Raw genomic sequence first — 13,335 nt, 5'->3', positions numbered from 1 at the left:
ATCCAGAAAAGGATTGCTTGACCTTCGTGTAAAGTAACCTGGGCAAAAACTCACTGTGGCACAGGACTGTAATCCTAGAACTCAGGAGGCTGGGGCAAAGAGGACTGCAAGTTCAAGGCCAGCTTGGCAATTTAGCAAGATTGTCTCCAATTAAAAGTTAAAAGGGGACTGGCAGTGTACCTCAGTGGTACAGCATGTGCCTGATACTGGCAAGGCCCTGGGCCAATCCAGGAACCACAAAAGAGAAATAAGTAAGCCTGAGTTTAACTTTTCATTATTACATCTGTTTCACAAAGCAACAAGTTCCATGAAGACAGATTAGATATGCTTTAGAATCACAGGGTAGGAAATGTTATCCCAGCCGTAGTACTTTCTCCCTAGTCTAGCATCTTCAAACTCCCAGGCAGATTCAATTGTATATGGACCTCAGCACTCAAGTCAGTTTACTGGAAGATCTAAATTAAGCTTAGTCACCATGGCTTCAGAGATGTCTTCTCAGTGGGGAGATTTCCAGGGCAGGAGTTGAGGGCTGAGCGATATTCTCAAACCTATTGGCCACAGTCACTCCAGCTGACTTAACTCTTCTGTGTCCCGGACCTCAAGCTTTTTCTCAGTTATCCTCAGAGGGTATACAAAAGAATGATTTTTGTAAGGCTGTTCTTAAGGAAGGAAAGGTGATGACAAGATATTCTTTTAAAAAATGTGTATTTGTGTGTACACACAATTGTGTAGGTGCACACACGTGTATGAAGGACAGAGGTTAAAGGTTAATCTTTCTTCAGCTGCCATCATCCTTTTTGAAACAGGGTTTCTTACTCACCTGAAACTCAGGCAACTTGACCAAGCTTGGCTGGCCAATGAACCCCAGGGATCTGCCTGTTTCCTCTGACACCCCTAGCCCAGCATTCCCATTGTTTACCTGGGATCTCGGGGATACAGGTTTCTCATGCCTGCAGAGCAAACACCCTCATGACTGAGCTATTCCCCTGTTTATCCTAACAGCAGCAGGAATTTCCCATTTTAATAGACATGCTGGAACACGGTGAGGGAAACAACAATTTCGAAGCAAGAGAATTAAGTTTGAAGAAGAAAACTAGGTCAATTCAGTTTTTCACCTCCAAAGTTGTACTTTCTAGAGTCATAACAGTGAAAATGCTTTTAAAGATGCCCATTTTATTGATAGGTAAGAGGGCCTGGCTGAGTGGTGCATGCTTTTAAAATCCCAGCACACTGCAGACAGAGGCAGACAGAGCACTCTGAGTACAAGCCAGACAGGGCTACATAGCGAGACCTTGCCTCAAGCAACAGCAAAAAATAGGAGCATAAACTGATGTGCAAGCGGAAGCAGAGATGAGAGAGTCTGTCAGGAAGGGAGGTGAAACGCAAAGCTTGTTCCCTGCGTCTGCCAGTCTTCAGGGAAGTCCTATTGCTATATTTACTTGGGTGTTCTTTGAAGTTCATTAATCTTTGAATGTGAGCATGCATGCATATGTGCATGTGTGTGTTGTGTGTTTGTGTGTGTATGTGTAGTGTGTGTATGTGTTCCTATACTGACCTAACTGGATTGTCAAGGGGCTAACTCCCAGTGAAGAGTGACCACAGCCTGACTGGCGGGCACAGCATGGCAGCACAGCAACACAGGTTATCTGATGGAGCCTTTGTTTCCAGAGACTCCTTCACTGTCAGGCACTCATTCCCAAAAATCCCGGCCCAAGCACATGGACAGATTATAAATAATAATTACATCTATGTCTGATGGAGCCTTGCCACACAGTACTTTGTTTTCACATTTTATAGGCACTTAAAATGTATATAATGTAGCTCTTCTATTGGGCTTTAATCACTAGAAAGGCCTGCGTGTTTTATATAGCCCAATATAGTATTTCACAAGTAGTAAATAACTGTTTTTCTCTATGTTTCTGAATGTATAACAGCGTTAGCCAGGAACTCACCAGCCCGAGAATGAGATATTCCTGCCTTGGGTGTTCAGTGTCAGAGCCTCTTCCTTCCACTCTAGTTTCCAGCGCTCTGGCAGGCTGTCCTCACCAGCTTGCTACCCTTCTTCCCACATATAATGGCAGCCTCCACACCGCCTGTGTTTCTTGACATTGCTGTGGACCAGGAACTCAGTCCGTGGCCATTATCCTCAACCTACTTCTCCAGCATCTCAAAGTTCACTGTGTACAAAGGTCACACTGTACGCTCTGATGTCTTTCACTTTTCCACACTGAGTCCACCTCTCTCCTACCCTCCAGAAACAAAGGAATCTCTCTCCTTTTCCTGTCATATTTTTATCATTCTCAGATCCTGAGAGCTCAGTGGTTATCCCAAATAAAATTATTTGGAAATTTCTTCCAAGTATATAAAAAGTTCTCCTAAGAGAGATATCAGAAAATTCTACTTTCTTCCTTGATACATGGTCACTGAAGTCTAAAGTAGTGGAAAGGTGTTTAAACCACAATTGGGAAATAAAAGTTATGTTTTTACAATTAATTTTCCTTTTATTGAAAATAAATTTTATTTGAAAATAGTGTTTTTGTTGTTTGTTTTTTACTATCTAGATTTTTTTGTTTTTTTGACATCCAGATTATGGTTCCCCCAGCCCCGACTCTTCCCAGTTCTTTACCTTCCTTCCCATCGAAATCTACCCCTTTCTGTCATTAGAAAGCAAACCAACTTCTAGATATGTTGATCTACATAAACCAATGTCTAGATAATGATTATATAAAAAATAAGATAATATCTAACACAGTGCACATGGACAAAATAAGCAAAAGGAAAAGAGCCCAAGAAAAGGCACAAAAAAACCTAAGCTATATATTCAGAAACCTATTTGCTCTTACACTCAGGAATCCATAAAAGCACACAACTGGAAACCATAATTTATATGTAAAGTTTTTTAACATTATCCTGTCTTGGGAACTGAATGTCCACCCTAACTTTAATATCCCAGAATCCTAACATCAGATGGGATGTCAGAAGATAAGCCCTTCAGTCAGTGCTTTCATCCTACGAAGAGAGCCTAGATTACTTTTGTTACCACTGTCACTGTCTTCAGACACACCAGAAGAGGGCATTGGGGATCCCATTACAGATGGTTGTGAGCCACCATGTAGCTGCTGGGAATTGAACTCAGGACCTCTGCAAGAACAGTCAGTGCTCTTAACTGCTGAACCCCCTAAAGAAGTATGAAAATGTAAGAATATATAGGCATACATCTAACCTTTAAAGTAATAGTCTCACCCCCTGAAAAAATGCCATCAGGGTGAAAAAGATAATTGCTATCCTAATACTGTTATAAAAGTAGGTTGGACCTTATATATCTTTTGCAGTCCCCCAAACCACAGTTGGAGAATAGCTAACCTGTAGGGCTGCCTCTGATGACTGGATTTGCAATACTCTGTGTGAATAGTGGAAATGAGATCTCTGTGCTTCCAGAGCTTCTGACTGTCTATTCTGTCTTAATCATTTTCTGTTGCTATAAAGAAGTGATTGAGGCTGGATAAGGTATAAAGTAGAGACGGATTGTATCTTATAGTTCTGGAGATTGCGAAGTCCACATCCAAGTGGCTGGACCTAATGAAGACCTCATGCTGCTTTAACTAAAAAGACAAAAGCAGAAGTCAAACATTCCTATATAGAAAAGAGAAGACACAAAAAGGACACTCTCTTGGGGTTTCTATTGTTGCTATGAAGCATTGTGACCAAAGAGCAAGTTGAGGAAAGTGTTTATTCAGCTTACATTTCCACATTGTAGTCCAACATTGAGAGAACTCAGGACAGGGCCATAGAGGGGTGCTGCTTACTGGCTTATCATGGCTTGCTCAGCCTGCTTATAGAACTCAAGACCACCAGCCCAAGGATGACACCACCCACAACGGACTGGGCTTTATACCACATTAATCATTACTTAAAAGAATGTCCTACAGGCTTGCCTATAGTTCAAGCTAAATGGAAGTTCTATTGGATGGTTTTATGTCAACTGGACATAAGCTATAGTCATCAGAGAGAAAGGAGCTTCAAGTGAGAAAAAATGACTCCCTAAGGTCCAGCTGTAAGGCATTTTCTTAGTGATCAGAGGTGGAGGGCTCCACCCATTGTGGGAGGTGCCATCCCTGGGTTGGTGGTTCTGAGGTCCATAAGAGAGCAGGCCCCGTGAAACAAGCCAGGGTGCAGCATTTCTCCATGGCTCTGCATCAGTTCCTGCCTTGAGCTTCCTTCCCTGCCTGAGTTCCTGTTATGACTTGCTTTGTAGAAGTTTAAGTTTACTAAGCTCATTCTAACTTGCTTTTGGGTCATGGTGTTTTTGTTGCAGCAGTAGAAACCCCAAATAAGAGTTCAGAATTTTTTAAATTGAGGTTCCCTCCTCTCAGATGACTTTAGTGTATTGTCAGGGAGACATAAAACTATCCAGCACAGCCCAAGTTAGGATGACCTGCTGTAGGGCTGTGTGATCCAGTTCTATGAGAATTAACCCTGTCCCATGAGAAAGGCACTAGTCCCTTCTATTCCCTGTTCAGATATTAATTTATTGAGGTCTTATTATGCAGCCCAATCTAGCTTCAAAATCGATCCTGCTTCAGTCTCCAGAGTAGAGTTATCAGTTTGTGTCACCACACCCAGCAGTCATTCCCTCAATGTCCAAATCCTCTGTTATAGTAGGAACCAAATTCCAGCATGAGTCTTAAGTGGGGCTGTACCCCACTTAAACCATATATATTCAAACCATAGCAAGTGCCATGGGCTTTTCCCATGAGTAGTTGTTAATACAAACACACACACACACACACACAAAATAGTTGTCTTTGTCAAAATGAAAAAGAAACATGAGCAGGAGAATGCTTACGTAAAACATGCCCATTTTACCAGTGCTTACTTTAGAGCAAAACAGCAACTGTAAAAGGCAGTGCAGATGAAGAGGTGCAAAAACTACTGACCATGAACAACACCCAGAGGGCTGAGGACAAAGAGCACCTTGGGACACTTACTTCCTCCAGTCGGCTCCTCAGCACCAGGCTACTATGTGTATAATGAAACTGTTGGAACAGACTCCAAGACACTGGCTGAAAGAACCCAGGGCTGTGCTCCTCTCCTCCGATTACAGTTTGGATGGTCTTATGTCCTCTCAAAGCTTGCGGCGTTTGCAGCCTGCCTAAAATGGCATGACTGGGAACTGCTGTGGAACCTTTCAAGAATCTGCCTACTGGCAGGGAGATACTTCCTGACTCTCTTGAGGTTGCTGTGGAAGAAACAAGCTTCGCCCTCCTCACCATGCTTTGCTTCCAAGCTTCACATATGTATGTTATACATTCTCTAGAGAAATAGAACTAATGTGTGTGTGAATGCACATATATAATATATATTATTTACATGTGATATATATGAAGGAGATTATTAGATTGGCTTACTTACAGGCTGTGGCCTAGCTAGACCAACAATGACTTTCTACCAACAAAGTCCAAGAATCCAGTAATTGTCCCATCTGGAGGCTGGCCTTCAGTGTACATTTGGAATCCTGAAGAAGTGGGTTCTTCTTTTCCTTTCTTTAGGCTGCCACTAGAAGGTATGGCCAAGACCTAAGATGGGTCTTCCCATCTGTCTTAGTGACTGCTCTAGTGCTGTCAAGGGGCATCACACCTCTTAGAAAAGAAAGCATTTAATTGAGGGAGGGAGCATGGCAGCATGAAGGTATTGTGCTGGAGATGTGGGTGAGAACTACATCCTGATTCACCAGCAGATCAGGAGACACTGGGCCTGGAGGAGACGTTTGAAACCTCCAACCCCAACCACAGCAACACACTTCAACAAGGCCACACTTCACCAACTGGATACTAAGCAGGCAAATATATAACCCATCAGGGCCATTTTCAACCAAACTACCATACTACCTCAAAAGATTTGGATCTAGGGTAGGTCTTCCCACTGCAAATGATTTAATTAAGAAAAATCCTTCGCAGGTGTACTCAACTACTTGGGGTTTGGTTAATCCAGTTGCGGTCAAGGCGACAACTAAGACTAGGCCTCACAACATGTGACCACTTACTCCGACACCCTTTGCTGCTGTCACTATCCACCATGAGGCAGTGCAGCCCAGGAGTGACCCTCATTACAGAGGTGAAGCCATTTGGACTTCAAGCCGAAAGGACTGTGAACTTGATTTTTGTTTGTTTGTTTAGTTAAATTTAGTTTCTTCATAAATAACCTATTTAAAAGAATTCTGTTCTTGTAATGAAACACTTATTTGTGCATTGGACTGCACAGAACAGTGCGTGTGGTCAGACTGACTGCCCTGGAAGACCAGTAAGGACTTTAGTCTTCACATCCTTGTTGTGCCACTAGTCATTACGGCATTCTTTGCAGTTGCATATTTGAAAGCAGGACAGGGAATTCCATGACCTACTTTCTGAGAAGAAAATTATGAGAGGAATAATGTTCTAATGTCTTGAGGGTAAGACTCAAAAATAGACATTCCCAGTCTATTGTGAGAAGGTAGTCACTTGATCATATCTAGTTACAGATGGAGCTGGGGAAAGTCTCTGAGCAAATGCCATGGGCCTATCCACAGCTCCTCCTCAAGAAGGTGAGGTTTTGATGATGGACAATTAAGCGTACCCACTATATATTCTGTGGATTTTGCTATCAGCAAAGCATTCAAGTTTTTAAGCTCTTTAAGTCCAAATGAGTAGCTACAGGATTCTCTAGGACCTAGTATAAGTTAATTGTGGCAGTACAAAGCTGTTCTGAGTGCTTGGGCTGGAACCTTCTTAGAACCCAGGAACCATTCTGTAAGAACATGATGCGTCAAGGAGAGAGCTCGCACGGATGCTGTGGCAGTCGCGATAGCTGAGGCAAGCTGGTAAACCTGTCACTAGTGGTCTCTGTTCTCATCATGTCTGGCTCTCAGTTGCTTAAATCCTCCAACTTGAAGCTGTAGACATCAAGGAAAGCGACAAACAAGCCTTCCTATGCCTTGTCCAAATTCCCAAACCATATCATTGTTGAGCATAATAAAAAGGTTTTCTTAGTTTGATTTTTAAAGGGAGTGGAGGACAGCAGGTACAATTAATCTTTACTGAGTACAGTCTTAGTTGTGTAGTTAAACGCTCCCACTTCTCAAACTTGCCCTTGATAGAATTTTTCTGAAATATTTAAATTCTCTACCCAATTAAAAAAATTAACTTTTATAGTTTATTCACTCATTTTATAAATTTTGCTGAGTACTATATTTTAGTGCAGTTGCATTAACTCACACCTTATAGAAGCCAATTGTATTGGCTGTTGAATTTCTGTATAGACTTAACAGTTTCTTGAGTGAAAAAAAGAAACCCATTGGGCTTTGTATCCCAGAGCTTTCAGTATCATCAGAGGTTGCTGATAAGTATCACATGCCTTATAAAAACGTATTTAATTGATATTTTTAATTTACAATAAACCAGGCTATAAGTACTCATTCATTGTGTGCACACATCTCACGGATTCGGGTATGCCTAGAAAGACATTTTTCTATTTAAAAATAAAAACCACTAGTTATAAGCACTTCTAAAATATAAAAGAACCTAAAGTACATCACTTTATAAAGATTTTTATGAAAGATGCCCTATTAATGATGCTATTTTGGAAAAGTGTATTATAGTCATTTGCATATTTATTTTTATATGCTGATAATTCACATGATCTGTGTATTGCTTTAACAGTTTAACTATAAGCTGCTCACCAAATGTTTTATATTTAAGGTATCTAACTATATACACATATGCAAAGAGTTTGAAATCCATACTCAGCTGCCTTGTGTGCTACCCATCACAGGAGAACCTCCCAAAGTCCTTCTTTAGAGAAATATGTAGAGGATTCAAATACTGTCCTTCATCACTAGAATGAGGCTTATAAGATATCAGCACAATGTATTTGGAACCATGTTTAAGACTGTGCTGTAAAACAATCTGCTAACAACCTCAGAAGCAGTTTACACAACTTCGATTTAGCTGCCAGCCATGTGAACACTTAGTTGCTTGACTTGAAGGTGGGACTGCAGACAAGAGATTCAAGATTTTCCTCATGAGTTCAGTTGCTAAAGACACTTTCTATTTTTTATGTACTAAGAATGGAAACTAAGAGCTATTTTTAAACAAAGATTAAAAATGATCAGTCTTATAAATTGAGTTTTTACTAAATCTGTAGTGTTGTAGACACTATTCCATTGACAGTAAGAACATTTTAAGGGATATCACACAGAATTTGGCATGCTTTTGGCTTTGTTCTGTGTTATATTGGTCTTACTCTAAATTCTTCAGAAATATAGCTTACTTGCTTACCTATATTATCAACATTTTCCCCATGCTAACAAAAAATCTGTATTTGGAGTGACTATTTACCTAAACATTCATGTCATGTCATTTTGACTTGATCCTCAGAATACACAATGTCTAATAGAGTTAATAAAATGATTATAGCAATAAACTGTCTTATGATCTCTGGTGTCAAATTGTATTCAACTTTGAATTTCACTATATTTAATAATAAAAAGGGGAAAGATAAAGAGGTTTATCATAATGATAAAAATATGCATTTTAAGTCAATTGTTGGTAAAGATGTTATGTACATTGAGTCTGTAACATGTTAAGACTCACTATGTAGGAGCCATTTATTACAATGACACAATGCTCAAATCCAGTTATATTTGCCTAAATAGCACCTATTAGCAGGATTTTTCAGTTTCAACTCCTTGGTTGGACATGATGTGACCATAGTAATAGAATAATAAATTGAATAATTTCTTACAACCTATTAAGGTTTTTACATCACTTCTATTTTTTACTTTTGAATCATATTTCTAAACCCATTAACCTTCAAATGTTTTTTCTTCTACTGATTCATGATATAGTCTAACATCTCTGAATGAATCATTTTTCATTAGTACATGCTTAACTTGCCCTAGATACCATGCCAAAAGTTGATCTCAATTTTTGCCTTCCCTATCACTTTAGTGCCAAAAGAACTTAACTTCCCCAGCTATAATGATGCATGCAGTCAGCTCATTTATTCTTTGAAAGGTAAATGAAGCCAGTAGCTATAAAGACTTATAAAAACTAAAGCTCATTCAAAGTGTTAAAGACTTGATATCTTCTCCACATACAGTTCATAAAGAACATCCTTGGCCTAAGGCAGTATTAATAGATGAAAGATAAGACATTCCTGGGAGAGAGTTGAGTGTGGTATACAGGGCTTTCTCAGTATTCCTGCTGCATTTGCGGTGATCCTGATATGGTCTCTGGTAGCAATGTTTTGGGGACAAATTAACAGTTTCTGCTGTAAGTGGCAAGATGGATTCCTCAGTATACAGTTGTGTCTTCCTTCTGCCCCTCCCTCCTCTCCATGTTCTCTATCCAACATCATTACCAGATATTACCTGAAATGCATTGAAGATGTGCAGGGTAAAGACAGTATTCATGGTATCCAGGCAGCTAGGAGGAGGTTCTCAAAACCTACCCCCACAGTGACACACTTTCTTCAACAAGGCCACACTTCCAAATTGTACCACTTCCTGGCCCAAGCATATTCAAACTACGCCAAACATCAATGTCATTTTTTTCACACAACTAGAGAAAAAACACTTAGAAATCTTTATGGAAACACAAAAAGTCCTGAAAGTTGCCAAGGTAATCTTAAACAGAAAAGGCAGTGTAAGGAGTCTAACAGTGCCAGTCTCAGATTATACTATGAAGCTATAGTCATAAAACAGTGTGCTCCTCGCACAAAACAGATAGGTAGATGAACAGAACAGAATGTAGTGCTCAGAAAGGAGCTCCCAGCTACAGGCCTCTGATTTTTGACAAAACTGGCAAAGATGTTATGTTGGAGAAAAGATAATCTCCACAATAAATACTGCTTTAAAAAGTCTTTGTGGGGCTGGAAAGATGGTTCAGTGGTTAAGAGAAATTACTACTCTTCCAGGAGATTTGGGCTGTTTCCAGCACCAATGTGGCAGCTCACACCTGTCTGTAACTCCATGATCTAACACCATCACACAGAAATACATGCAGGCAAAACACCACCAATGCACATGAAATAAAAATAAATATCAAAAATATTTGCATGTAGAATACTAAACCCATGCCCTCATATCTCATCCTGTGCTAAAGTAGATTCAAAATGGTTCAAATGCAAGTCCTAAAACATTGAGACTGTTAATGGAAAAGCGGAGGAAATGCTTCATGTTCTCAACATAGGTTGTGGCTTTGTGAATGTGACTTCAGTAACTCAGGAAATTAGAGCAAGTGTTGGCGGATAAATGTCAAATTAAAAACTTCTGTATAGTAAAGGACATAACTGACCAAATGAAGACTCAGCCCGCAGAATGAGAAAAATCTTCCCCAAACACACCTGATGCAAGAAATTAATATCTAGACCATTTAAAGAACCCCAAACACCAAATATCCCAAATTGTCCAGTCAGTAATTGGATTACTATATCAAGTAGGCATAGTTCTCGAAAGAGAAATACAAATAAAAATAGATATTTAAACAAGAATTCAACATCCTTATCCAAGATCTGAGTTACCCTCTTACCCTTGGCTGCACCAAGAAAAGCACAAATTCTGGTGATATCACAGGGAGAAGATTGCCCTTTTATACTCTTGGTGGAAATGTAAACTGTGTAGCCACTATGGAAAATCAGAATGGAGGTTGCTCAAAAAACCAAAAATAGCTGTACTAAATACCAAATGACCCAGTAACCATAACAATCCCAGGTTTACATCCAAAGGACTCTAAGGCAACATATAATAGTGGTTGCTAACACATGTTTACTGCGGCATTATACATAATAGACAAATTATGGAACCAGGCACGTGAGCCTTGGTAGGTAGATGGATTAAAAAATGTACACAAACACAAAGGAGGGTGATATTATGTCATTCTCAGGAAAATGGATAGAACCAGTGGTCATCCTGTCAAGCAAAACAAGCCAGAAAAATAAATAGCACATTTTCTCCCTTATGTGGAATCTCAACTAGAAAACATAGACAAACATAACACATGGAAGTGGAAGGGAATATTTGAGAAGAGGGAGGCTTTGTGTAGCAGTGCTCAGCAGGATGAGAGGATTGTGAACGGTCAGTAAGATTGAAGTACCTGATATGTATGCTAGAAAATGCCTTAATAAAATTCGCTATTTTATACAGTTATATGATAATTTAAAAAAGAAAAAGATATTGCCAAATATAAACCACTGTCACTTTTTTTGTCCTCTTTTGTGCTTTCTTTAAGGTCCCTATAGCTTCTGTCCTCTTCCCAAATGCCTGAGGTGACCTGTGAAGATGATTTGCTACTCCATTGACCCAGAAACCCCTACCAATTCATGTAAATCAAGAGGTTAAAATCTTCGTGTTCACTTTAAGAACACCGATGAAAACTTCCCAGGCACTAGGGGTGTGTATATCCAGAAAGCCTTCTAGTGTCTGAAGGATGTGTCTTTAAGGAAGCCATGTATGCCTTTCTAGCCATATAATGGAGGAATCTGTAGGTGCACCCGGGCCAAACGCTGGGGCTGGACAAAGAGCCAGTGGTCCAAAAAGAGTGTTGAATGTTTGCTGCCCATGCTTAAAAATGCAGAGAGTAATCCTGAAATTAAGGGTTTAAATGTAGATTCTCCGGCATTGACCATATCCAGTGAACCAAGCCCCTCTGATGGGCCATGAGCTTACAACGAAGCTCGTGGCCAGATTAGTCCATACATGAAGTACCTGTCACACTGAGGAGATGTTCACTGAAAAAGATCAAATTGTCCCGAAGCCAGAAGAGGAGGTTGCAGAGAAGAAAACAGTATCCCAGAAGAAACTGAAGAAACTAACCTTATCACCCAGGGATATATTCAGCATAAAATAAATGCAGATACCATTTAAAATAAATAAATGAGAAACCCTACCAATTTTACTAGTGCAAAATATATAAAATCAATTAGGAATTTGTTATGGAGCCATTGATGCCATCTGGGCATACTGAAAAAGATCGATGAGTCTGATCACTTAATTTTGGGCTAAGTATCCCCTGACCCAATAGGAGAGCTTATGAAATCTACTCCATTGACTCTTGCTGAGACTCAGTCTATCATTCTCCTACAAGACTTTTTAGGAACCTTTCATTTTATGTGTATGGGTGTTTTGTTTTAACACAGTGCTTATGGTCTTATCTAGAAAAATAAGACAAGAGACAGGGATGAAGGAAGCACAGACAGGAAGGGAAAAAGTCCAAGTGTCATCATTTGTAAATGATATGATTTATACATAAAAGTTTATAAAGACTACACCAGAAAATGCCTATATATTTTATATTCTGTAGAATATAAAGTTAAAAAAAATCAGAAGCCTTCCCATATACCTGGAAAAAACATACCAAGAAATCAGAAACAATCTCATTAAAAATGGCCAAAGAAATGTTTGTAATGAATTTAAAGAAGTGAAAGACTTGTACAAAAACAAGCAAACAAGAGAACCTTTTAAGACACTGAAGAAAGAAATTAATTAAGAAGATGAAAAGACAGCCTATAATCGTGAATAGGTAGGATCAATACTAGGTAAATGTCCATCCTACCAAAAGCAGTCTACAGTTTCAATGCAATCCTCTTTGAAATTCCAATGCATTTTTTACAGAAAAAAAATTACTTAAAATTTGTATGGAAACACAATGACTCAAGATAACCAAAGCTGTCCTGAACAATAAAAACACTACTGGGAGGTATCATCATCCCTGGTTTCAAGTTATATTGTAGAAGTGTAGTGATAAAGCATGTTCTTGAATAGAATCACATTGATCCACTTAATAGAATTGAGGTCTCATATAAGAAGCCACACTCTTACAGCCGTATGTTTTTGGCAAGCCAAAACATATGCACTGGAGAAAAACGGCATCTCTTGCAAATGGTGCTAGCCAAACTGGATGAAAACACATACAGTAGAATAAAGACTGATCTTTGTTTTTCATCCTGGGCAAAATTCTACTTCAAATGGATCAAGGACCTCAACATTAAGACCTTAGAGCATGATTACATTAAGAGTGAAAGCAGGAGATATACTTCAAGTCACAGGCCAGGAAAGGAATTTTGGAACAGAACCCAAGTTACACAGTTCTTAAAAGTAACAATTGGCAAATGGGACCTCATGAAGTTAAAAAGCTTCTGTACTGCAAATAACACTGCATTTAAAAGACTATTACTTTAAGGATGGACTGCTAGATGGGATAAAAATGTCCTTACCATCTATATATCTGACAAGGTCTAGTAGCTAGAATACAAAAAGAGCTAAAACAACAACCAACCTGAACACTAAGTAGTCAACCCAAT

The 13,335-nt window shown here is 39.3% G+C and overlaps 1 pseudogene; it reads left to right on the top strand.

Annotated features, from left to right (window-relative positions):
• Nucleotides 1-11,314: 11,314 nt before the first annotated feature.
• On the top strand, nucleotides 11,315-11,882 carry LOC127682489 (60S ribosomal protein L17-like; annotated as a pseudogene).
• The last annotated feature ends 1,453 nt before the right edge of the window (nucleotides 11,883-13,335 follow it).

The sequence above is a fragment of the Apodemus sylvaticus genome, chromosome 4 (assembly GCF_947179515.1).
Source record: "Apodemus sylvaticus chromosome 4, mApoSyl1.1, whole genome shotgun sequence".
NCBI lineage: Eukaryota > Metazoa > Chordata > Mammalia > Rodentia > Muridae > Apodemus > Apodemus sylvaticus.
The sequence above is the reverse complement of the archived record's forward strand: the minus strand, read 5'-3'. Positions and strand labels throughout refer to the sequence as shown.